The sequence below is a fragment of the Equus caballus genome, chromosome 1 (genome assembly GCF_041296265.1).
Source record: "Equus caballus isolate H_3958 breed thoroughbred chromosome 1, TB-T2T, whole genome shotgun sequence".
In the NCBI taxonomy this organism is placed as follows: Eukaryota; Metazoa; Chordata; class Mammalia; order Perissodactyla; family Equidae; genus Equus; species Equus caballus.
This window is the reverse complement of record NC_091684.1, coordinates 80583461-80607112: the sequence shown is the minus strand read 5'-3', so window position 1 is coordinate 80607112 and position 23652 is coordinate 80583461. Positions and strand designations below refer to the sequence as shown.

Sequence of the window (23652 nt, the reverse complement as noted above, 5' to 3'; positions counted from 1 at the left end):
TTTAAGGAAAGACAACACAAAAGGACCCGTACCAACTCCGGTGCGGAAACGAGGGTTTCTCGCGAACGACGGTATCAAGGACAGCCAGGTACCGACTTGGAGAAGCTGACACACGGCGCAGGCATCAGAAAATCCAGAAGCCGTCCCGCTTGGGATGGATGGCCAGGCCCGGAAGGCTCCTCTCGAGCCCAGTGGGCCCCGTCCTTCTGTAGGTGCTGTTTGGAGAGGCCTGACCCGGGGTCTTTCCTAGATGGGCTCTGGAAGACGGAGGGGCTGCTGGCAGCTTGCTGAAGCTGTCCGGGCCTCCGCAGCCCGGAGCGGGATCCGTTCCATCGCACACCACGACTCGACCAACTGCTTGGGTGCCGCGCCGGCCGAGTGGACCGCTAGGGTCTCTCAGGAGCCTGGCGGGTGGGAAGAGGCCGCCGAGGACAGAGGGAGCCCGCCGGACGAGGGCGGCGTCGGGGGCACGGCCACGCGGGGCCGGCCCCGGTTGGCCCTGGGTTCCCGTGGGGCCGCGAGGTGGAAGGGCTGGGCGGCGGCGGCGGCGGCGGCGGCGGCGGTGGCCGCGGCCGCGGGGCACTCGCGCGGCTGGACAGCGGTGGGGGCGTGGCGGGGCAATGGGGCGACCGGTGAGGAGGGAGGAGGGGCGGGAGGAGCGTGGAGGGAGCGGCGCTGGGGCCGGGGGGCGGGGGGGGGGGCGCAAAAGGAGAGGGAGGCGGCGGGAGGCAAAAGCCTACAGCACCCGGTATTCCCAGGCGGTCTCCCATCCAAGTACTAACCAGGCCCGACCCTGCTTAGCTTCCGAGATCAGACGAGATCGGGCGCGTTCAGGGTGGTATGGCCGTAGACGCTGGCGGCTGCCGCCGGCGCCCCTAAGAAGCCTCGCGCGCGCGCGCGCTGTCGCCTGGCCCCTGTGACGCGCCGTCGCCTGGCGTCTGTGACGCGCGCGCCCGAGCCCCTGTGACGCGCACCGGCCGCCCGCGTCCCCTGCGCCCCGCGCTCCGCCGCCTGCCGCCTGCCTGCCACTGCCTCCCGCCGCCGCCGCCGCCGCCGCCGCCGCCGCCGCCGCGGCCAGCCAAACCCTGCCCTGCCCTGCCCTGCCCTGCCCTGCCCTGCCCTGCCGCCCGCCCAGGGCGCGGGAGGCCTCGGGCACCCCGGGGACTGTGGGCGGGCGGGGCGCAAGTCTAGGCGCTCTCCCAAGCCGGCCCCGGACGCTCCAGGCCTCCTGTCCGCCCGCATCCCGGCGACGGGTCGCAGGACATCCGGCTGCTCTGCTCGGGGACAGGTGGCCCGGGGCGTCGGGCGCGTCGGCGCGTCGGCGCGTCGGCGCGTCGGGGCCCCGGGCCGGCGAGGCCCCTCCGGCCCGAGGCGCCTCCCAACGAACCCGGGCCCAACAACCCCCGGCGGCCGCCGCTCCGGCCCGGCCCCAACTTGCCCAAATCCAGCTGGAGCCACCGGCGCGACCAGAGGGCATCACCGGAAACCCCTCCGGGGCGGGCGGCGGGGCGCGGGGAGACCAGGGCGGGCCACCCTTCCCCGCCCCGCCCCGCGCCCCGCCCACGGGACCCGGACCGCGCCCTCAACCCCAGGCCCCGCGGCCACCCTGGACAGCTCCTGACTGACCGACCTGAGAGACACAGAGACAGAGACAGAGACAGAGGCAGAGACAGAGAGATTGAGAGGATCCGAGACACGGACCCAGACAGACACCCCCCGGGACAGACACACAGACGCTCACGCTGACACAGAGAGGCCCTGCCCAAGAGGCAGCTTCCCCACAGGAGGGCGGTGGTGCTTGAGCTGGGCCCGGGCAAGGAGGCGGGGGCCCTGGGGCTGGCGATCACCCCTGGGGCCCTGGGACGTGCAGACAGGGTCTCAGGAGTGCAGCGCTCCTGGGATCCCTGTCCCGCGACCCGGACGCCCAGGAGCCACAGACAGGCAGCCGGGCTCGGGCTCGCTCTCGCTCTCGCTCTCGCTCTCGCTCTCGCTCTGTGTGTGCGCGTTTTTGTGTGCGCGTGCGTGTTTGTGTGTTTCTTTCCTTCTCTCTTCGCCTCTTCGTTCTGGCTCTTTTCCTCTTTCTGCGGGGCGCCCCCGGACTTCCTGAGTTGACAGAACGAGCAGCCAGAAAAGTCAGGACACGGAGAACTTCGCCCGAGAAACCAACGCAATCTACCAGACGTACAGAACCCCCTCCCCGACGACCACAGCGTCCACAGTCTGCTCGAGCGCAGGTAGGGACATTACCCAGGGTCTCCCACAGGTTAGCTCACCCGTTAAGTCTCCTTAGTTTTACCAAGATGGCTAGCACGCCGAGGATGGACGGATGAGCGCCACGGTGTGATTACGGGGAGGGAAACGCACGTCCGAACACCCGTTGGTGCCTCCCGACGTCACCGGTATCCCCGTCCCGAGACCTCTGGGCTTCAGGGTTCTGGGCCGCAGCCCTCTCCCGTCGTCCACCCGGGATCCAGTGCACGATGTCTGCACTGCCCATCTCAAGAGTTTGGGCCCTGTGGGCGTTCTTGGATCCCGTTGGAAAGGGGACCTCGGGACGCGAGGGAGAGGAAAGGGCCGGGGGGCCGGGGTGGGGGGCGGGGGGCGGGCTGGGGGAAAGAGAGCGACGCCATCAACGCATGTCTGACCAGGACCTCGGCTGTGCCAGGCTCTCCATTTCCCACGGCACCGCGTCCCGTCGTCGGGGACGCCGCCTCTCGTCGGGACGTGTTGGTCTGCCGTCGGTCCTCCCGTCCCAGGCACGAGGCGGCGAACTCCCCCAAAGGCAGAGATTTTGGCACCTGCGTCCTCGGCTGCTGGGTCCGGCCCCAAGCAGGCACGCGGCCCGCAGGTGCCGGGCGAATGTCGGCGGAAAGCACTATGCTCACAGGGAAGGACGGCAGACGATGAGCGCGCACCAACCAGTGCCGCGCTCCGTGCTGAGCGGTGTGCTCCGTGCTCCCGCTTCCGCGCTCGCAACAACGCCACCGACGAGGCACTAACAGGACCCCCTTTCCAACCAGATGAGGCAACTGCCGCTCAGGGAGGGCGAGTCCCTCGCAGGAACGGCGGCCCTTGCTGCCGAGCCTTCGTTTGAGACCAAGCCTCCGGGCCCGCACTCCGGGAAACTTACGGAGACACAGCCCCAGTTCTCCCAGCAGAACACGCTCATCGGAGGTCAGATTGGGGGAGCCGTCGGAACCAGAACCACCCAGGGCGCTACCCTGCAGGGAGCGACGCGCGGCCCGCCCCGCCCCGCCACCCCGCCATCCCGGGCAAGCAGGAAGCAGGCCACAGGTGCCCTGGGTCTGCTCTGGCAGGGAAAGTGGGGCCCACGGGAAAAGGGAAACACGAGGATATTCGCTCCCAGGATGATTGCTGAACGGTGAGAGGATGGAGGTTGAGGTCCTCTCTTCCTGCTCTGCCCGCATGTCCCAGCTTCTCCACAGCGAGCAACTATTGCTTTCTGTCTGCGGTGGGGAAGAGACGGCTTACCTTGATGAATTCCCCCCTTGAAAATGTAAAAGTCCGTGCGATCTGAGGCAAGTCTCCCCTCTCCTCCTCCCTGTCATCCCCGCTCTCCTCCCCTGGAGCAAACTCCCCTCCCGCTTTCCCGGATCCCCTTTCCGCGATAGTCTGCGCGGACACAGGCAGGGGAAGAGCAGACTTTCAAAGCTGCCCGAGCCGCACGATATGAAAGCTCAAGCCAAGGAGCCAGGAAGGGCTGGCCGCTGAGGACGGAAATGTCCTCTCGGGGGACTCGTCCACTCCCTCTGGCAGACAGAGGCCAGGAGGGGGGCAGGACAGAGTGAGGCACCTGAGTGAGGGGACACCAAAACCCTGGGCCAGCGCAGCAAGATTCCTAATCCTTCCATCCAGTCTGTTCAGAATCAAAACGGATGCAAGGGATCCACGAGGAGCCAGACACCGACCTTTCAAACGAAGGCAGGACCCCCCCCCCCCCAAAAGACAAAAGCGAAGACGGAGACGGAGTTGCATCCCAGCCGGGGAGCGGGGGGAGGCGCTTGAAACTTAGACACTTGGGGAAGGGGACGTCTTTAAGGAAAGACAACACAAAAGGACCCGTACCAACTCCGGTGCGGAAACGAGGGTTTCTCGCGAACGACGGTATCAAGGACAGCCAGGTACCGACTTGGAGAAGCTGACACACGGCGCAGGCATCAGAAAATCCAGAAGCCGTCCCGCTTGGGATGGATGGCCAGGCCCGGAAGGCTCCTCTCGAGCCCAGTGGGCCCCGTCCTTCTGTAGGTGCTGTTTGGAGAGGCCTGACCCGGGGTCTTTCCTAGATGGGCTCTGGAAGACGGAGGGGCTGCTGGCAGCTTGCTGAAGCTGTCCGGGCCTCCGCAGCCCGGAGCGGGATCCGTTCCATCGCACACCACGACTCGACCAACTGCTTGGGTGCCGCGCCGGCCGAGTGGACCGCTAGGGTCTCTCAGGAGCCTGGCGGGTGGGAAGAGGCCGCCGAGGACAGAGGGAGCCCGCCGGACGAGGGCGGCGTCGGGGGCACGGCCACGCGGGGCCGGCCCCGGTTGGCCCTGGGTTCCCGTGGGGCCGCGAGGTGGAAGGGCTGGGCGGCGGCGGCGGCGGCGGCGGCGGCGGTGGCCGCGGCCGCGGGGCACTCGCGCGGCTGGACAGCGGTGGGGGCGTGGCGGGGCAATGGGGCGACCGGTGAGGAGGGAGGAGGGGCGGGAGGAGCGTGGAGGGAGCGGCGCTGGGGCCGGGGGGGGGGGGGCGCAAAAGGAGAGGGAGGCGGCGGGAGGCAAAAGCCTACAGCACCCGGTATTCCCAGGCGGTCTCCCATCCAAGTACTAACCAGGCCCGACCCTGCTTAGCTTCCGAGATCAGACGAGATCGGGCGCGTTCAGGGTGGTATGGCCGTAGACGCTGGCGGCTGCCGCCGGCGCCCCTAAGAAGCCTCGCGCGCGCGCGCGCTGTCGCCTGGCCCCTGTGACGCGCCGTCGCCTGGCGTCTGTGACGCGCGCGCCCGAGCCCCTGTGACGCGCACCGGCCGCCCGCGTCCCCTGCGCCCCGCGCTCCGCCGCCTGCCGCCTGCCTGCCACTGCCTCCCGCCGCCGCCGCCGCCGCCGCCGCCGCCGCCGCCGCCGCCGCGGCCAGCCAAACCCTGCCCTGCCCTGCCCTGCCCTGCCCTGCCCTGCCCTGCCGCCCGCCCAGGGCGCGGGAGGCCTCGGGCAGCCCGGGGACTGTGGGCGGGCGGGGCGCAAGTCTAGGCGCTCTCCCAAGCCGGCCCCGGACGCTCCAGGCCTCCTGTCCGCCCGCATCCCGGCGACGGGTCGCAGGACATCCGGCTGCTCTGCTCGGGGACAGGTGGCCCGGGGCGTCGGGCGCGTCGGCGCGTCGGCGCGTCGGCGCGTCGGGGCCCCGGGCCCGCGAGGCCCCTCCGGCCCGAGGCGCCTCCCAACGAACCCGGGCCCAACAACCCCCGGCGGCCGCCGCTCCGGCCCGGCCCCAACTTGCCCAAATCCAGCTGGAGCCACCGGCGCGACCAGAGGGCATCACCGGAAACCCCTCCGGGGCGGGGCGGCGGGGCGCGGGGAGACCAGGGCGGGCCACCCTTCCCCGCCCCGCCCCGCGCCCCGCCCACGGGACCCGGACCGCGCCCTCAACCCCAGGCCCCGCGGCCACCCTGGACAGCTCCTGACTGACCGACCTGAGAGACACAGAGACAGAGACAGAGACAGAGGCAGAGACAGAGAGATTGAGAGGATCCGAGACACGGACCCAGACAGACACCCCCCGGGACAGACACACAGACGCTCACGCTGACACAGAGAGGCCCTGCCCAAGAGGCAGCTTCCCCACAGGAGGGCGGTGGTGCTTGAGCTGGGCCCGGGCAAGGAGGCGGGGGCCCTGGGGCTGGCGATCACCCCTGGGGCCCTGGGACGTGCAGACAGGGTCTCAGGAGTGCAGCGCTCCTGGGATCCCTGTCCCGCGACCCGGACGCCCAGGAGCCACGGACAGGCAGCCGGGCTCGGGCTCGCTCTCGCTCTCGCTCTCGCTCTCGCTCTCGCTCTGTGTGTGCGCGTTTTTGTGTGCGCGTGCGTGTTTGTGTGTTTCTTTCCTTCTCTCTTCGCCTCTTCGTTCTGGCTCTTTTCCTCTTTCTGCGGGGCGCCCCCGGACTTCCTGAGTTGACAGAACGAGCAGCCAGAAAAGTCAGGACACGGAGAACTTCGCCCGAGAAACCAACGCAATCTACCAGACGTACAGAACCCCCTCCCCGACGACCACAGCGTCCACAGTCTGCTCGAGCGCAGGTAGGGACATTACCCAGGGTCTCCCACAGGTTAGCTCACCCGTTAAGTCTCCTTAGTTTTACCAAGATGGCTAGCACGCCGAGGATGGACGGATGAGCGCCACGGTGTGATTACGGGGAGGGAAACGCACGTCGGAACACCCGTTGGTGCCTCCCGACGTCACCGGTATCCCCGTCCCGAGACCTCTGGGCTTCAGGGTTCTGGGCCGCAGCCCTCTCCCGTCGTCCACCCGGGATCCAGTGCACGATGTCTGCACTGCCCATCTCAAGAGTTTGGGCCCTGTGGGCGTTCTTGGATCCCGTTGGAAAGGGGACCTCGGGACGCGAGGGAGAGGAAAGGGCCGGGGGGGCCGGGGGGGGGGGCGGGGGGCGGGCTGGGGGAAAGAGAGCGACGCCATCAACGCATGTCTGACCAGGACCTCGGCTGTGCCAGGCTCTCCATTTCCCACGGCACCGCGTCCCGTCGTCGGGGACGCCGCCTCTCGTCGGGACGTGTTGGTCTGCCGTCGGTCCTCCCGTCCCAGGCACGAGGCGGCGAACTCCCCCAAAGGCAGAGATTTTGGCACCTGCGTCCTCGGCTGCTGGGTCCGGCCCCAAGCAGGCACGCGGCCCGCAGGTGCCGGGCGAATGTCGGCGGAAAGCACTATGCTCACAGGGAAGGACGGCAGACGATGAGCGCGCACCAACCAGTGCCGCGCTCCGTGCTGAGCGGTGTGCTCCGTGCTCCCGCTTCCGCGCTCGCAACAACGCCACCGACGAGGCACTAACAGGACCCCCTTTCCAACCAGATGAGGCAACTGCCGCTCAGGGAGGGCGAGTCCCTCGCAGGAACGGCGGCCCTTGCTGCCGAGCCTTCGTTTGAGACCAAGCCTCCGGGCCCGCACTCCGGGAAACTTACGGAGACACAGCCCCAGTTCTCCCAGCAGAACACGCTCATCGGAGGTCAGATTGGGGGAGCCGTCGGAACCAGAACCACCCAGGGCGCTACCCTGCAGGGAGCGACGCGCGGCCCGCCCCGCCCCGCCACCCCGCCATCCCGGGCAAGCAGGAAGCAGGCCACAGGTGCCCTGGGTCTGCTCTGGCAGGGAAAGTGGGGCCCACGGGAAAAGGGAAACACGAGGATATTCGCTCCCAGGATGATTGCTGAACGGTGAGAGGATGGAGGTTGAGGTCCTCTCTTCCTGCTCTGCCCGCATGTCCCAGCTTCTCCACAGCGAGCAACTATTGCTTTCTGTCTGCGGTGGGGAAGAGACGGCTTACCTTGATGAATTCCCCCCTTGAAAATGTAAAAGTCCGTGCGATCTGAGGCAAGTCTCCCCTCTCCTCCTCCCTGTCATCCCCGCTCTCCTCCCCTGGAGCAAACTCCCCTCCCGCTTTCCCGGATCCCCTTTCCGCGATAGTCTGCGCGGACACAGGCAGGGGAAGAGCAGACTTTCAAAGCTGCCCGAGCCGCACGATATGAAAGCTCAAGCCAAGGAGCCAGGAAGGGCTGGCCGCTGAGGACGGAAATGTCCTCTCGGGGGACTCGTCCACTCCCTCTGGCAGACAGAGGCCAGGAGGGGGGCAGGACAGAGTGAGGCACCTGAGTGAGGGGACACCAAAACCCTGGGCCAGCGCAGCAAGATTCCTAATCCTTCCATCCAGTCTGTTCAGAATCAAAACGGATGCAAGGGATCCACGAGGAGCCAGACACCGACCTTTCAAACGAAGGCAGGACCCCCCCCCCCCCCAAAAGACAAAAGCGAAGACGGAGACGGAGTTGCATCCCAGCCGGGGAGCGGGGGGAGGCGCTTGAAACTTAGACACTTGGGGAAGGGGACGTCTTTAAGGAAAGACAACACAAAAGGACCCGTACCAACTCCGGTGCGGAAACGAGGGTTTCTCGCGAACGACGGTATCAAGGACAGCCAGGTACCGACTTGGAGAAGCTGACACACGGCGCAGGCATCAGAAAATCCAGAAGCCGTCCCGCTTGGGATGGATGGCCAGGCCCGGAAGGCTCCTCTCGAGCCCAGTGGGCCCCGTCCTTCTGTAGGTGCTGTTTGGAGAGGCCTGACCCGGGGTCTTTCCTAGATGGGCTCTGGAAGACGGAGGGGCTGCTGGCAGCTTGCTGAAGCTGTCCGGGCCTCCGCAGCCCGGAGCGGGATCCGTTCCATCGCACACCACGACTCGACCAACTGCTTGGGTGCCGCGCCGGCCGAGTGGACCGCTAGGGTCTCTCAGGAGCCTGGCGGGTGGGAAGAGGCCGCCGAGGACAGAGGGAGCCCGCCGGACGAGGGCGGCGTCGGGGGCACGGCCACGCGGGGCCGGCCCCGGTTGGCCCTGGGTTCCCGTGGGGCCGCGAGGTGGAAGGGCTGGGCGGCGGCGGCGGCGGCGGCGGCCGGCGGTGGCCGCGGACCGCGGGGCACTCGCGCGGCTGGACAGCGCGTGGGGGCGTGGCGGGGCAATGGGGCGACCGGTGAGGAGGGAGGAGGGGCGGGAGGAGCGTGGAGGGAGCGGCGCTGGGGCCGGGGGGCGGGGGGGGGGGGCGCAAAAGGAGAGGGAGGCGGCGGGAGGCAAAAGCCTACAGCACCCGGTATTCCCAGGCGGTCTCCCATCCAAGTACTAACCAGGCCCGACCCTGCTTAGCTTCCGAGATCAGACGAGATCGGGCGCGTTCAGGGTGGTATGGCCGTAGACGCTGGCGGCTGCCGCCGGCGCCCCTAAGAAGCCTCGCGCGCGCGCGCGCGCTGTCGCCTGGCCCCTGTGACGCGCCGTCGCCTGGCGTCTGTGACGCGCGCGCCCGAGCCCCTGTGACGCGCACCGGCCGCCCGCGTCCCCCTGCGCCCCGCGCTCCGCCGCCTGCCGCCTGCCTGCCACTGCCTCCCGCCGCCGCCGCCGCCGCCGCCGCCGCCGCCCGCCGCGGCCAGCCAAACCCTGCCCTGCCCTGCCCTGCCCTGCCCTGCCCTGCCCTGCCGCCCGCCCAGGGCGCGGGAGGCCTCGGGCACCCCGGGGGACTGTGGGCGGCGGGGCGCAAGTCTAGGCGCTCTCCCAAGCCGGCCCCGGACGCTCCAGGCCTCCTGTCCGCCCGCATCCCGGCGACGGGTCGCAGGACATCCGGCTGCTCTGCTCGGGGACAGGTGGCCCGGGGCGTCGGGCGCGTCGGCGCGTCGGCGCGTCGGCGCGTCGGGGCCCCGGGCCGGCGAGGCCCCTCCGGCCCGAGGCGCCTCCCAACGAACCCGGGCCCAACAACCCCCGGCGGCCGCCGCTCCGGCCCGGCCCCAACTTGCCCAAATCCAGCTGGAGCCACCGGCGCGACCAGAGGGCATCACCGGAAAGCCCTCCGGGGCGGGCGGCGGGGGCGCGGGGAGACCAGGGCGGGGCCACCCTTTCCCCGCCCCGCCCCGCGCCCCGCCCACGGGACCCGGACCGCGCCCTCAACCCCTCAGGCCCCGCGGCCACCCTGGACAGCTCCTGACTGACCGACCTGAGAGACACAGAGACAGAGACAGAGACAGAGGCAGAGACAGAGAGATTGAGAGGATCCGAGACACGGACCCAGACAGACACCCCCCGGGACAGACACACAGACGCTCACGCTGACACAGAGAGGCCCTGCCCAAGAGGCAGCTTCCCCACAGGAGGGCGGTGGTGCTTGAGCTGGGCCCGGGCAAGGAGGCGGGGGCCCTGGGGCTGGCGATCACCCCTGGGGCCCTGGGACGTGCAGACAGGGTCTCAGGAGTGCAGCGCTCCTGGGATCCCTGTCCCGCGACCCGGACGCCCAGGAGCCACGGACAGGCAGCCGGGCTCGGTGCTCGCTCTCGCTCTCGCTCTCGCTCTCGCTCTCGCTCTGTGTGTGCGCGTTTTTGTGTGCGCGTGCGTGTTTGTGTGTTTCTTTCCTTCTCTCTTCGCCTCTTCGTTCTGGCTCTTTTCCTCTTTCTGCGGGGCGCCCCCGGACTTCCTGAGTTGACAGAACGAGCAGCCAGAAAAGTCAGGACACGGAGAACTTCGCCCGAGAAACCAACGCAATCTACCAGACGTACAGAACCCCCCTCCCCGACGACCACAGCGTCCACAGTCTGCTCGAGCGCAGGTAGGGACATTACCACCTCCCAGCGCCATCGGACCAGACGAAGGGCCCAGGGACCACGAGCCCTACCGGTGCCCCCTCGCTGACCCCGGCCTAGGGAACGGCGAAGCCAATGGCTCCGGGGGTGGAAGGCGCCTAGACAGTTCGGATGTCCAATTCTTGCATTTCCAGTGGAGGCAAAGGCAGGCCTTTCCCGGGCCGGTGAAAGCGGAGGCCCGAACCTTCGTCGACCAGCCCAGTCCTCGCACTGGTGGCGCCGGGCGACAGCGTCGAACGGGGGCGACCTGCCGGAGGGGGTCAAAGGCCCCCTGGACTGGGTCACCCGCGGCGCGCTGGAATCATGGGGCAGTCCCAGGGCCTGAGCTGGCCTGGGCGACTGGCCTCGAGGGAGGTCCTGAGTTGACACCACTTCTCGGCGAGGCGTGTGAGTCCCTCACTGAGAGCCGGGAGCACGCGCACCGCGGTGCGGGGGCCGAACATGCACTGCTGTGGAGCGTCATCGGGGTCTGCTCACCCCCCGCATCCGGAACTGCAAGACATGGAGAAAACGGACACGTCTCGAAACCGCCGGCGCAGGAAGGACTCCCTCCCTGACTGCGGCCCCAGGGCTGGATGACGGCGGCAGATTGCACGCCCTGCCTTGAGCCTCTGAAGGGCAGCGTGGGGGCCCACCCCCGCGGCTGTTACAGTGACTCTCAAGAGGTGGGGGCAATGTGAGTTCGCCCACTGCATGCACGTCTATTTGTGTGGCGGACGGAGAGCCCCGGGCATCGACGGTGTCCGGGTCCAGAAGGGATTTGGCCCTGCACACTTTTTCATAAGGGCGTCTTCCTTCCTCCGCGCTGGCAGGGTCGGGAGAGGAGAACACAGAGCCAACAGGTCCCTGAAGGGCGGCGCACGACCCTCTGTCCTCCGGGTGAGCCGCCCCAGACAGCGCAACTCGCCCCCGTGCACCGGACCCTGTGGCCCCACGACACGCGGCAACTCGCGCCTGGCCGGCGAGAATCCCAGCCTCCTCGTGGAGAACTCAGGGGGAGCCGGGCGAAGGCTGCATGTCGCCTGCTCCTCGCGTGGGACCGTGTCGGCGTGCTCCGCCTTCGCGGCCGGGGGCCCGGGGAAGTGCGGTGCGGCGGTGGGGAGCCTGGTGAGAGGAAACCGACAGGGAAGGGGAACGCGACCCAGCACTGCCCCGGAGGGCCCGCCCGGACCCGCCCAAGCCGGCAGTGCCGGTTTTAGCACGTCAGTGGGCGGCCCCCAAGGCGGAGAGGGCCAGCGGGACCTATGAGGGCCCCGACCCAGGTCACCCGCTGAGACCGGGAGCTTGAGCAGAACAGAAGGCCTGCTGTCTTCGCAGGCTCGGGCGCTCCGGCAGACCAGCTTCGGGGCGCAAGATTGGAGCCCCGGGCCAACTTAGCGAGGTGGAGTCAGGGGCACCGTCTTCCTGGGGGGGAAGTCTTCCGCGTTTGTCGCCCAGGGCGCTCCTCGAATCGAGAGGGCGGGGTCCGGACGAGAGGCCTACTGCAAGCGGCCGCGGATCGGGGCGCCCAGGTGCGTCCTGCTGCAGCCCGTCTCGTGCGACCTCTAGGTCTGCCTTTTCGGGTCCTCCTCCACTGGTCGAACGGAGGGGCTCGGAACGGGAGGTGGTGACCGGCAACGGACCTCGCCTGAGGCGTCGGTTGCGACTCCGTGATCCCTCCCAACGTCTAACCTGCCCAGGGAAGGGGGTCCGCAACCTGGCTCTGGGGTGGGGACCCGGGAGGGGAAGTCCGCGGCACGAAACCTGGGAAGTCCCTCTGAAGCGGCGCATCAAACCCGATGTTGGTCCTCCAAGTCGGGCTTGGGCACCGCTCGACCATTGCCGGACCCCAGGATTTGCCCGCACTCTGCGTCAGAGTGGGGCCCTGGGGGGCCGGCGGACGGGTCCTTCTCTTCCTAGCGATGCGGCCCGAGGAGCCGGGTGGCGGTAGTGAGGGGGGTCGGGGGAGGCGGATTCTTTACGCTTGGCAGCATGCCAACGGGCACAGAAGTTCATAGGGGGCCGCCGAACCCCGAAGCGCACGCAGAGAAACAGGGCGCGAACCCATCGCCCAACACACGGAGTGGCTAGACCCCTGGCTCGGCTGGGGAGGCTTCGGCGAAAAACTGCTCCTCCAGAGGCGCTCTTCGGGGCCTGGAGGTCCTACACTTGTTCGGGAGTCGGCGCTGAAAGGTGTGAAAAGGTCCGTGCCGGCGAGTTTGCCTCCCTTGGGCGTTTGGCCGCGCACTGGCAGAGTCCCGGCCCGCTGGCCTGCTTCTCGCAAGGCACCCGATCGATGATCCCACGGCAACGGCCAACGGGGACTGCAGACACGGTACGTGGCGCCTGCTGGCCGTCCTCAAGCCCCGCGAGCACGACAACTCTGAGGCCTAGCCCCTGCATCACTGTTGGCAGGATGGCCCCAGCCTCCGTCCTTCAACGGGTAATCCCAAGCGGCGCGCTCCAAACCCCAGGCTGAGATCGCAGCGCAACAGGCTGCACCGGATTCTTGCCGGGAGCCCGAGGACACAAGGGGACGCATTGCGTCGAGCAGCTCGACCTTACTAATCGATCTGCTGACAGTTCGCGAGCGCCACCTGCTCAGGGGACGAGAGTCCTCCAACCAAGCTTCCCCTCCGCCTAGGCACATGACGGGGCGAATGTGACGAGGACTTCTGGCGAGCAGGGGTGTCTAGAGGCGTCCCAGGGCGGCGTTCCGATGTGCGGGGGAACAATGAGGGCCCGATCGCACGCTCCCGCCAACTCCACACGCGGCTCGCGCGAAAGGCTGCACGGACAGTCCCTCTCACTGAGTAGCCCTCTAGGCAAGGGTCCGCCGCAGGGAGAGAGGGGCCGCGTTCTCTGGGCCAGGCCGGTTCGTACTAACGGGAACCCGCAGGAGGCGTCCGGCGAGTCCGGTTCGTGCGGCTCTGGCTCCTGACGCCTTCAGTTCGCTTGGTCCGAACGCGCTAGGAGAAGGGGCCGGGCACGTGCTCCGACGGTGATACCTCGAGACCTGGCTATCCCCAACCGACCTCAAGGCGAGCTTGTGAGCTCCGACCGCCTGCGGTTCACGCCGGCTCCGCCCCACGGAAGGCCAGCGGTGAAGGAAGGCGGAGCGGCGGCCTTTGCTTCTCCACCACCCCCGCTGAAACCAGGCGCCCGAAGAGCTTGGAGGCGGGCAGGCTCCGCAGCAAACCGCCGGGGCAAGGTGTCTCCCGTGCCAGTACGACTGCCCACAGAGGGCTAGTCCTTCGTGCTTTTCCGGGCTCCCGTCTAGCGGCGCTGCCATTGCTCCATGCCGGCGGTGCACTTAGGGGCCCAGCGCCCTCCCATCCCGTGCATCAGATCCCTGGCTCCCCCTGACCAATGTTGGAGGCCCAGCCCGCGGGTGTCTCCTCCCGGAGTTCGCGTGCGAACAAGCGCCGCTGCGCACTCACGCAGGGGCTCCCGGAGCGCCCCCCCCGGCGAGCGAGTTTGCGAAATTCCAGACAAAGGGGAAGGGCTATAAGTTCCAATATCTTGGGCTGCTGAGTGCAGTGTAGCAGCGCTTGCGAGACCGAAAGTCCCAAGGCAATCACTGCAGTGACGCAAGTGCGACCTAGCCGCACGCCGGCCCGGTGGGGCTGCTCGGCAGAGTAGAGGCCTTCTCGAAGAATTCGGGGGCCCGAGGGGTCGAGGGAGGGCGGCTTCCAATGACTGCGGCCCAGAAGCCGAGAGCAGGCAGGCCCCCGAAGACTCCACCGGGCGGGACCGCCTCGCCCCGGTCCCGAAGGCAACGGGGGGCGTTCGCTCCGCGGTCCGGCCGCGGGACCCCGGAGGAGGAGACTTTTGAAGGGGCAGGAGGGCAACGACGGGAAACTGCGGGGCCCGGCTGGGAGCTCAACGCATCGGGCAGAGGGGCCCACAGAAGCATCCTGCTCCCTTGGGCCGACGGCTGAAACGAGGATCCACAGAAGCTCATCCGACGTCCGCCGGCCCCCCCTGACAGGCTACCCTCTGACGGCGACCAGTTCCCATTTCGTCCTGGTACGCGTCGGCCACTAGACTCTCCCCGCGAGAGGTCCGACTGTCGCCAAAACGAGGGGGCACCTTTGTCGACTTTGACAGCAGAGTCGGATTAGCGGTCCCCAGCGGAGTGCTGGAACCAGCGATTTCCGGGGGGACCGCCGCTCCGCGCAAGACAAGGAGCGGCCCTGGCACGCAGGGTTCACCTCTGCCCAAGGGAGCCAGGGAGCCGCGGCTGGACGCCTTGCGTCTGGTGTGGAGAGACGGACCAGGCTGAACATTGCGGAGCTGGTGAGACGCTCGCCCACGTACCCGACGTCCTTGCGGTTCAAGAGGGGGCACCAGGCTGCGGGGGTCCGTGTTCCTGTCACACGCTGACCCAGGACAGGTCGCCAGAGTATGCGGCCCGGAACAGCCTGGGGCAGGCGCCATCCATCCGGAGAAAGTCTCGCCCTGCCTCCCGGGGAAAGTCACGGAGGGGTGCACCCTCTCCAATTCCTTTCACTACCCGGGGACAGGGGCTTCAGAATGTGAGCCGAAGTCTTGTGCGTGCATCGTCCAGGTGGACAGGCGAGGGAGCAGGGGGGAGCATGGCACTCCGAAGCCTCTGCTGGAGGCGTGCCGCACAGCCAACGCATGCCGCGGCGGGAACCCTCCGCCCGGGGACTTGGTCGCTCTCTGAATTCCGTTGTGACTGGGGGGCTCCGGCGCGGACCTGGCCTGCCCCCGCGCGGGAAACGGCCCAGGAGAACTTACTTGCTGAGATGGCAGGGGGCAGGGAAGCCAGTCTCTTTCATGGTTCGTTGCGGCAGACGCTCGCCCTTGCATGCGTCGGGCGGACAGCGCAGACTTCTCCTCTCAGCCGGGTCTTCAGCGTCCGGGAGCAGCGCCCACTGGGCAGGTCAGGGCGTGCCCCCGGAGAGGGAGACCGAGATGCCTAACGCACGACTGCCACGTGCGGCTCAAGGGGGACGCGCCTGGAGCCACGGAGCGCCTCTCGGTCTTCTTTTTCCCAATCTTGCGCGGGCGAGGCCCTTTGGGCGTCCCCCCACGGCCTTGGGCGTGGAGGCCGCGTCCGATTCCATGTGGGCTCCTGATCCAGTAAGGTGTCCAATCCAGAACATGCTCAGTTGGGGCGACAGCTTCCTCTCACTCCGCACGCCTAGCACGCCCTGGCAGGGGTGCACCTTTTGCACGCAGGTCCGCCTCGACGCGCAGATGCCCATGCGGGCCGCAGGCCTGTCCTCACCCTCACCCGACCCGAGCCCGGCCTGGCCGGCCGTTGGCCCTCAGGAACCTCACTGCTCCGACTTGGTACCCTGGGCCCAGGTGACAGCCGGCCAGCCCAGCAACCTCTCGCTGGCTCTCCTGCCCACGTCAGACGCTCGGGGCGGCAAGGCTGAGAAACGTGCGCAGATTGGAACGTCACCCCCGCAGGTCGGTCAACACGTTTTCAGGAGTGCCCGCTTGCCCGGGCATGCGAGGCCCCCTGGCGTCAGAACGGCCCCACTGAGGAGAGCCAGGGTTCCGCTGCGGGGACGAGGCACCCCTGGATCTGCTCCGCAACGGCGGCGAAACCGACTGACGTCAGGGCGAGGGATCGAGAGATTGACTTCGAAGCCGGTAGGGGCGCGTTGACTCTCCGGTCCGCCCGGGCGGGGCATCACCCGCTCGCGCGGCAGACTCCAGCCGCGGACCTCTGCGCAACGACCTTCCTCGGCGCAGCCGGCGTCGGCGGTCCTCTCCTCCGCAGTGCTCAGTGACGGGACGGGGCGCCTGCGAACGACTCACCTGACCCACGAGTGAGGGGTCGCTCCTGGCGGGGACATGGGGCAGGGGCCCGGAGATTGTGACCGTTAACCGCCGGAACTAAGCAATCGACAACCCCCCGGGCCGGTCAGCGCACCCGCTAGCCTGCCGCTGCCCTGCGGATGCTGCAGGCAAGGGAAACTGGCGAGGGTCCGGGAGCATTCCCATCTGGCGATCAAGGGGGCCTCCCATGCCTGGGGTTTCGCCGGGCCGGCTGAGCCCTGGACCGGCTACGGGCCGCGGCTGTTCCGACCCCTGAGTGGCCCCGCCAGAAATTGTCGAGGGGCGAACGGGGCGGAGCTTGGAACCAAATGAGACGCGCAGGTCCAGGGGCGTGAACCGGGGAGCTTCGATGCTCACTCACGAACCCTGGGTGCTCCGGGGAGGAAGCCCCCATGGCATGGCCGGGTTGCCCCGGCAATCCCACGTGGTCGAGCCATGGCTGAGGGCGGGGGACGGGCCGCAACTCAGGGAGCCTCAGGCTGAGGCCCGAGAAAGGCCGCGCTGCGTTCACGAGAGTCTCCGGACGACTCGCCGGTCGGACGGCAAGGGGCGAAGGAGGCCCTTAGGGCTCACCCAAGAGACTCTAGGCAGGGTCTGGTCCCTTCGCCCGAAGCGGACGGCCCCACCATGCGCCTGACTTGCGCTCACCCCCTCGGCCGGGAGACCAAGCAGAGACAAGGCCTTGGGCCGGCGCCTGCGGACGGAGGACCAGCTCCTAGGCGTGCCGCTCGGAAGTTCCCCCGCCATTGTCTCGCACACGGCAGCGACCGAGCCATCGAGCTTCGCCAGAAGGTCAAGTACAGGCCGGCCGGGAGAAGCACGACAGGAACCACGGCCAAATCGCGCGGCAAAAACTATTAACTACACAAACTATGCGGCAGGTCCCCTAATTGGCCCCTGCCCCCTGCCCCTCACGCCGAGACTGCAATGTTCTCATCGGTCCGAAACCTGAAGAGCGGGACAAAAAAGGGAGCCTCCGGGCGGCCCCCGCCGCCGGACAGAGAGCTTGTGTTCCGGGGCGGGGAGGCCCGGCATGGGGGCCTCAGCAGACGGGCCGAAGGGGGGAGAACACCCGGCCAGCCACCTCGCCGGACCCCTGACCAGCGACGTCGTGGAGAGACCGAGGGGGAGAGTGCAAACGGAGGGAAGCTGATACCGGCTCTAGGAAGGGCTGAGAGCAGGCTACTGCAGGAATCCCCGAGCACGTTTGGGAGGGCCCGGTCGCTCTCACCCGGTGGCACCCGAGTGCTGGCTGACCCGCCGACATCGACACGGGCCTGGGAGCACTGTGAGTACCGGAGCGAGCCGGGGCCCCACTCCCATCTGCGGCGCGCTCTGCTCCGCACCCGGCCTTGTATTCCCTCCTCGTGTTAGCTGAGGGAAGCCGCCGGTTCCAGCGGTACTGACCCGGGAGCTCCGGCTTGTCCCGTAGTTTGTGTCGCGTCGACCTGGCCGTAGGCCTGTCCCAGAACACCAAAATTGAGCGCCTCACAGATCAGAGAGGATTGCTGACACAAGTGGTCGAGGCAGTCACGCTGGAGACCGGCAAACAACCACCGGCCCCTCGAAAGAACACACTCCCGGCTGGGCCGTCGCCAAGGGTCTCTTCCCCCGCTCCGACTAGGGTTCAGCGCCAGGGCAGTTGGTCACAGGATTGCCAGGGTTTCTTTCTTCATCACCTCGCATGGGCCAGCTGCCCTCTCTCAGGGGGGGGGAGCAAGGGGATAGCCCAGCAGAAGGGTTCCACGGGCCGGTCGGATAGCACCCGCCCCATACCGTTTGGGCCTGAGGCACCGGGCGCAAGGGCTTCTCCGAACTCCCTGCACTTCCCTGACTCACTGACCACTGAGATGTCCAGGCATTGGGACCCCCGCTTGTGGCAACAACCGACGCGAGTCAAGGAGGCCTGAGCGGGAGCTTCGGGCCGCCTTGGGAGGGACTGAGCGCGTTCGCAGCCAGGCGGGGCCCGCACGAGGGGCCGGCGGCCCAGGGGCCGCCCAGTCCCCCGAATGTCACGCTTGGGAGGCTGCGGCCCTGCCCTGTGGCAGACCGAGTTCAGTTTTTCCACAAAGGTGGGCCCGGGCTGAGGTTCGGGCTCCAGACAGCGCCCCCGTTAGCGAGTCTCTGACCTCAGGGACCGTCGTCCCCGGACGGGTTCCCGGTCTGAGGGAGCCACTACCGACTCGGCGCGAGCCTCCTGGGAGGGGCACCAGGGAGGCAGGCGGATCAGCTGCTTCCCAGAAGACGCGGCCGGGTGGGGCCACCCGGGGCTTTGGCGGAAGCTTGCCCCGGAGAGGCGCAAGCGTGCCTGCACGCTGGGTGGGGCAGGGTCCTCGTGGCGGCCCGCGACGGACAATCGGCGACAGGGGAGGCACAGGACCCGGAGGCTTCCCTTCCGGGGTGGGGAGCACAGCCTGGGGAAGCCGATCGGTCGCACAAATCCCCCGAAAGAGAGACTGCAAACCCCCGAGCATGGAGCGGAAGGGCGGGTGGAGGCGGGCGGGGCGCCGGGAGAACCAACCCCAGGGGCCGGTAGCCCCTGGGGCCGCTGCGAAGCCGCCCGCCAGGTCTTGGCTGGAGGCGGCCTCTGGAAGGCGAGCTTCATGCCAGCAGGCTCCCCCCACGGGGCTTGTACGCGCGGGCCCAAGCTCCTTCGGCACCCACTTTTCTGGGGTCGATGATGGCACGGGATTGCAAGGGGCTTGCTCACCCCCGAAGCATGGCTCACCGGCTGGCAGAGCATGCGGTGCCGTGGGCCCGAGCGAACGGGCTCTGTCCAGTGGGGCACAACTTGGCGGGGTCAGCCTTCATGCGAACGGGGACCTAGACGACGGCGATCCTGATGAGCCCCAGGAAGAGTGAGCGGTGGGCAGCCCCTAGGTGCTCTGCACGCAGGGTCGTCCTGAGAGTCGGAAGCTGATTCTCGAGGTGACTGAGATTCAACCGGAGACAGGACCACCGGCGCCTTGGAGGGCGAGAGCCGCGAGGAGCCTACGGCCTTTTTCGCGCCCCGATGCAAAGCCCACGCAGGACTCCGGCCCAAGGGGGGAGACGCTGTCAACGCTGGGCAGGGTTTCGAGCGCTAGGAGTCGAGGGGAACCTCGGCTCGGACCGCTTCCGGTTCTGTCGGTCGGGGCTCCCTTTTGGACCGGAAGCGGACAGCCCCTATTTTGAGGGAGAGTGCGGCGGAGCGTCAGGCCGAGAGGGTCTGCCAACCGAACCTCTTCCAACAGCCAAAAACTGGGGGACAGCTCTTTTCGCCGAGGGGAAGCCTTCCCACCGGGCGCTGAGAAGAGTCATCTGCCGGAGTGGCACCCCCTAGAGCGGGAACGCAAGTGCCAGCGTGGAACGTGCTTTCCTCCGTCACTTGCCCGGCCAGGGGATTTCAGCACCGAGAGATCTTGCACGGCAGGCTGGCCCTCTGGCGCAGGCAGAGTGTCAGCGTTGAGCCCTCCGCGCAAATCGTCGCCGCGCATGGGGAGAGTGCTCCCCCAAAGATTGCAAGCAAGAGTGCTGTCAAGCCCGCCGCTGGCTCCCATTCGGCGCACACCTCGCGCGGGGAGGCCAGACGCCCCGAGGGAGCGGGGGAAGTTGTTGTGCACTCGACGGGCCCCCGGAGGCGGGAAGCGTAGCCTACCCCGGGGGGGGGTGTCGTTGAGGTCGACGCGGAGGAGCTCTCAGAGTCCCCCCATGGTGCACGCCTCCCCCGCCTCCGCACCAACTTACAGCGCAAATGGAGGTTCCCAAGGCGGGCGGGGGCTAGCCAGGGTTCCACCGGAAGGGGCGGGAAGTGCCCAGGGCGACAGCTCACCGAAACAGCAGCCCAGCTCAGATCCAGCAGGATGCCGTCGAGCCGAACCAGCCGCTTAAAGTGCGCTCGCACCCGTCGATTGTGCACAGGAACGCTCCCCCGGGGAAGCCCGCGGCGACTGGGATCCCTGGCGTGCACCAACCGCGTGACCAACGGCCCCTGGCCCAATCGGACCAAAGCGGTCTTCGTTCCAGAAACGGCGCCCAGGCTAAGCCAACGCCCTCAGGGGGCAATCGCTTCGCACCCCACGGCCTAGTGGAAGTCAAACGTCGGGGGCAGGTCCGACTGGTCTGCGGCCCAGGTCAGGGCTCCCCGAGCAACAAGACGCACGGGCGGGGGTGAAACGCTGGCCCCACAGAACACGGCCCGCCGCCTCCGAAGGGGACGAGAGTACTCTTGCGGGGGCCGCTGCGCCGTTGCTTTTTCTAGACCGTCGTCGTTCCGTGCCAGGGACAATTGGCAACTCTGCCGTTCCCCGCCGGAAACCTGGCACACGCGCTCACAGCCCCGAAGCTGTCCGGCCCCGCGGACGCTCCAACTCCGCGTCAACTGCAGGGGTCTATCAGTCAAGGACGCGAGACAGCCAGGTGTCTGGGGCAGGGAGACGCTGGCGCCCAGTGGTGTTCCGGGGCCAGGGAAGCGGCGCGCCTCGGCGGCCGCCTCGCACCAGTTTCGCACGCCGGGACGCCCGTTGGCTCTCAACCGGCCTCTCTCGATTGCAAGGAGGCCCCCCCGATACCTCAGGGCAAGGACCCCCTCCACTCAGGCAGAAGCCTGCCCAGCCTGAAAATCTCCGCCAGTCACGCTGGGCGAGAGGTAAAGACACCGGGGGCCAACCCCCCTCTTATCCCCTCCCCCTTGTCGTAGGCCTTCGGACGAATCCACCCCCATCGCGCTTGGCCGGGCCCAGCGGCGGAGGGCCAAGCTGAGGGGGCGTTTGGCCCCTCCAGCCCCGCTGCGGCCCATGGAGCTCCTGCGGAACGGACCGAGGGGCGCGACCGGAGCGCGGCACGCGCTAGACGGGGGGCCAAGAGCCGCCCGGGGATGCAAGACCCACTGGGGCTTGGCCTCCGCGGGCGGAGGCCGCAGCGCAACGACCCCCTGTGCCCGAACTGGAGGTCCATCCCGCAGACCCACCAGAAGAACCCCCCCAAGATCCGTCGCTCTTCCGCAGCGCGGGAACCTAGCTAGTCGCCCACGGGCTTGAGCGGCCCCGCGCGAACCCCACCCAGGGGCTCCAAGTCCGATCCTGAGAAGTTGGCCGAAGGGAGCCCGGCATCCGGCTAGAAGGCGGGGCCGCGGAGGGAAGGACTTGCTCCTCCCCAGTGGAAGATGCGAGTCCAGCTTGCTGGGCCTCCCGCTGAGTTTTCGGCAGTGCAGTCCTGGGAGTGCCCTGGCCTTTTTTCACATCTCACCGGTTCGCGAGGGGGCAGACAGTCAAGAGCAGGAAATGCCCGCATCCCTTCACGCAGACGGAGAGGCGGATCGACCCCTGGACTAGGCCTCTGTTGGAGGCCGCAGAGGGCCAGGGTCGAAGCCGGTGGGACGCAACCCGCCTTCGAGGGCCAGATACGACGCTTCCTGGCAGCTCCTGACTGACCGACCTGAGAGACACAGAGAAGGAGACAGAGACAGAGGCAGAGACAGAGAGATTGAGAGGATCCGAGACACGGACCCAGACAGACACCCCCCGTGGGACAGACACACAGACGCTCACGCTGACACAGAGAGGCCCTGCCCAAGAGGCAGCTTCCCCACAGGAGGGCGGTGCTTGACAGCTCCGGCAAGGAGGCGGGGGCCCTGGGGCTGGCGATCACCCCTGGGGCTCCAAATGCGGCAGACAGGGTCTCAGGAGAGCCCTGGGGATCCCTGTCCCGCGACCCGGACGCCCAGGAGCCACGGACAGGCAGCCGGGCTCGGCTCGCTCCGCCTCTCGCTCTCGCTCTCGCTCTCGCTCTCCCTCTGTGTGTGCGCGTTTGTGTGTGCGCGTGCGTGTTTGTGTGTTTCTTTCCTTCTCTCTTCGCCTCTTCGTTCTGGCTCTTTTCCTCTTTCTGCGGGGCGCCCCCGGACTTCCTGAGTTGACAGAACGAGCAGCCAGAAAAGTCAGGACACGGAGAACTTCGCCCGAGAAACCAACGCAATCTACCAGACGTACAGAACCCCCTCCCCGACGACCACAGCGTCCACAGTCTGCTCGAGCGCAGGTAGGGACATTACCCAGGGTCTCCCACAGGTTAGCTCACCCCAAGTCTCCTTAGTTTTACCAAGATGGCTAGCACGCCGAGGATGGACGGATGAGCGCCACGGTGTGATTACGGGGAGGGAAACGCACGTCGGAACACCCGTTGGTGCCTCCCGACGTCACCGGTATCCCCGTCCCGAGACCTCTGGGCTTCAGGGTTCTGGGCCGCAGCCCTCTCCCGTCGTCCACCCGGGATCCAGTGCACGATGTCTGCACTGCCCATCTCAAGAGTTTGGGCCCTGTGGGCGTTCTTGGATCCCGTTGGAAAGGGGACCTCGGGACGCGAGGGAGAGGAAAGGGCCGGGGGGCCGGGGTGGGGGGCGGGGGGCGGGCTGGGGGAAAGAGAGCGACGCCATCAACGCATGTCTGACCAGGACCTCGGCTGTGCCAGGCTCTCCATTTCCCACGGCACCGCGTCCCGTCGTCGGGGACGCCGCCTCTCGTCGGGACGTGTTGGTCTGCCGTCGGTCCTCCCGTCCCAGGCACGAGGCGGCGAACTCCCCCAAAGGCAGAGATTTTGGCACCTGCGTCCTCGGCTGCTGGGTCCGGCCCCAAGCAGGCACGCGGCCCGCAGGTGCCGGGCGAATGTCGGCGGAAAGCACTATGCTCACAGGGAAGGACGGCAGACGATGAGCGCGCACCAACCAGTGCCGCGCTCCGTGCTGAGCGGTGTGCTCCGTGCTCCCGCTTCCGCGCTCGCAACAACGCCACCGACGAGGCACTAACAGGACCCCCTTTCCAACCAGATGAGGCAACTGCCGCTCAGGGAGGGCGAGTCCCTCGCAGGAACGGCGGCCCTTGCTGCCGAGCCTTCGTTTGAGACCAAGCCTCCGGGCCCGCACTCCGGGAAACTTACGGAGACACAGCCCCAGTTCTCCCAGCAGAACACGCTCATCGGAGGTCAGATTGGGGGAGCCGTCGGAACCAGAACCACCCAGGGCGCTACCCTGCAGGGAGCGACGCGCGGCCCGCCCCGCCCCGCCACCCCGCCATCCCGGGCAAGCAGGAAGCAGGCCACAGGTGCCCTGGGTCTGCTCTGGCAGGGAAAGTGGGGCCCACGGGAAAAGGGAAACACGAGGATATTCGCTCCCAGGATGATTGCTGAACGGTGAGAGGATGGAGGTTGAGGTCCTCTCTTCCTGCTCTGCCCGCATGTCCCAGCTTCTCCACAGCGAGCAACTATTGCTTTCTGTCTGCGGTGGGGAAGAGACGGCTTACCTTGATGAATTCCCCCCTTGAAAATGTAAAAGTCCGTGCGATCTGAGGCAAGTCTCCCCTCTCCTCCTCCCTGTCATCCCCGCTCTCCTCCCCTGGAGCAAACTCCCCTCCCGCTTTCCCGGATCCCCTTTCCGCGATAGTCTGCGCGGACACAGGCAGGGGAAGAGCAGACTTTCAAAGCTGCCCG

At 68.0% G+C, this 23652-nt stretch overlaps 3 non-coding genes across 3 annotated transcripts; all 3 read right to left on the bottom strand.

The window, feature by feature from the left end:
• Positions 1 to 733: 733 nt before the first annotated feature.
• On the bottom strand, positions 734 to 852 carry LOC138919518 (5S ribosomal RNA). Its single transcript, XR_011429740.1, has one exon. It is a non-coding gene; the product is annotated as a 5S ribosomal RNA (ribosomal RNA).
• A 3930-nt stretch (positions 853 to 4782) lies between these two features.
• LOC138919517 (5S ribosomal RNA) lies at positions 4783 to 4901 on the bottom strand. Its single transcript, XR_011429730.1, has one exon. It is a non-coding gene; the product is annotated as a 5S ribosomal RNA (ribosomal RNA).
• Positions 4902 to 8849: 3948 nt separating this feature from the next.
• Positions 8850 to 8968, bottom strand: LOC138919515 (5S ribosomal RNA). Its single transcript, XR_011429728.1, has one exon. It is a non-coding gene; the product is annotated as a 5S ribosomal RNA (ribosomal RNA).
• Positions 8969 to 23652: the final 14684 nt, after the last annotated feature.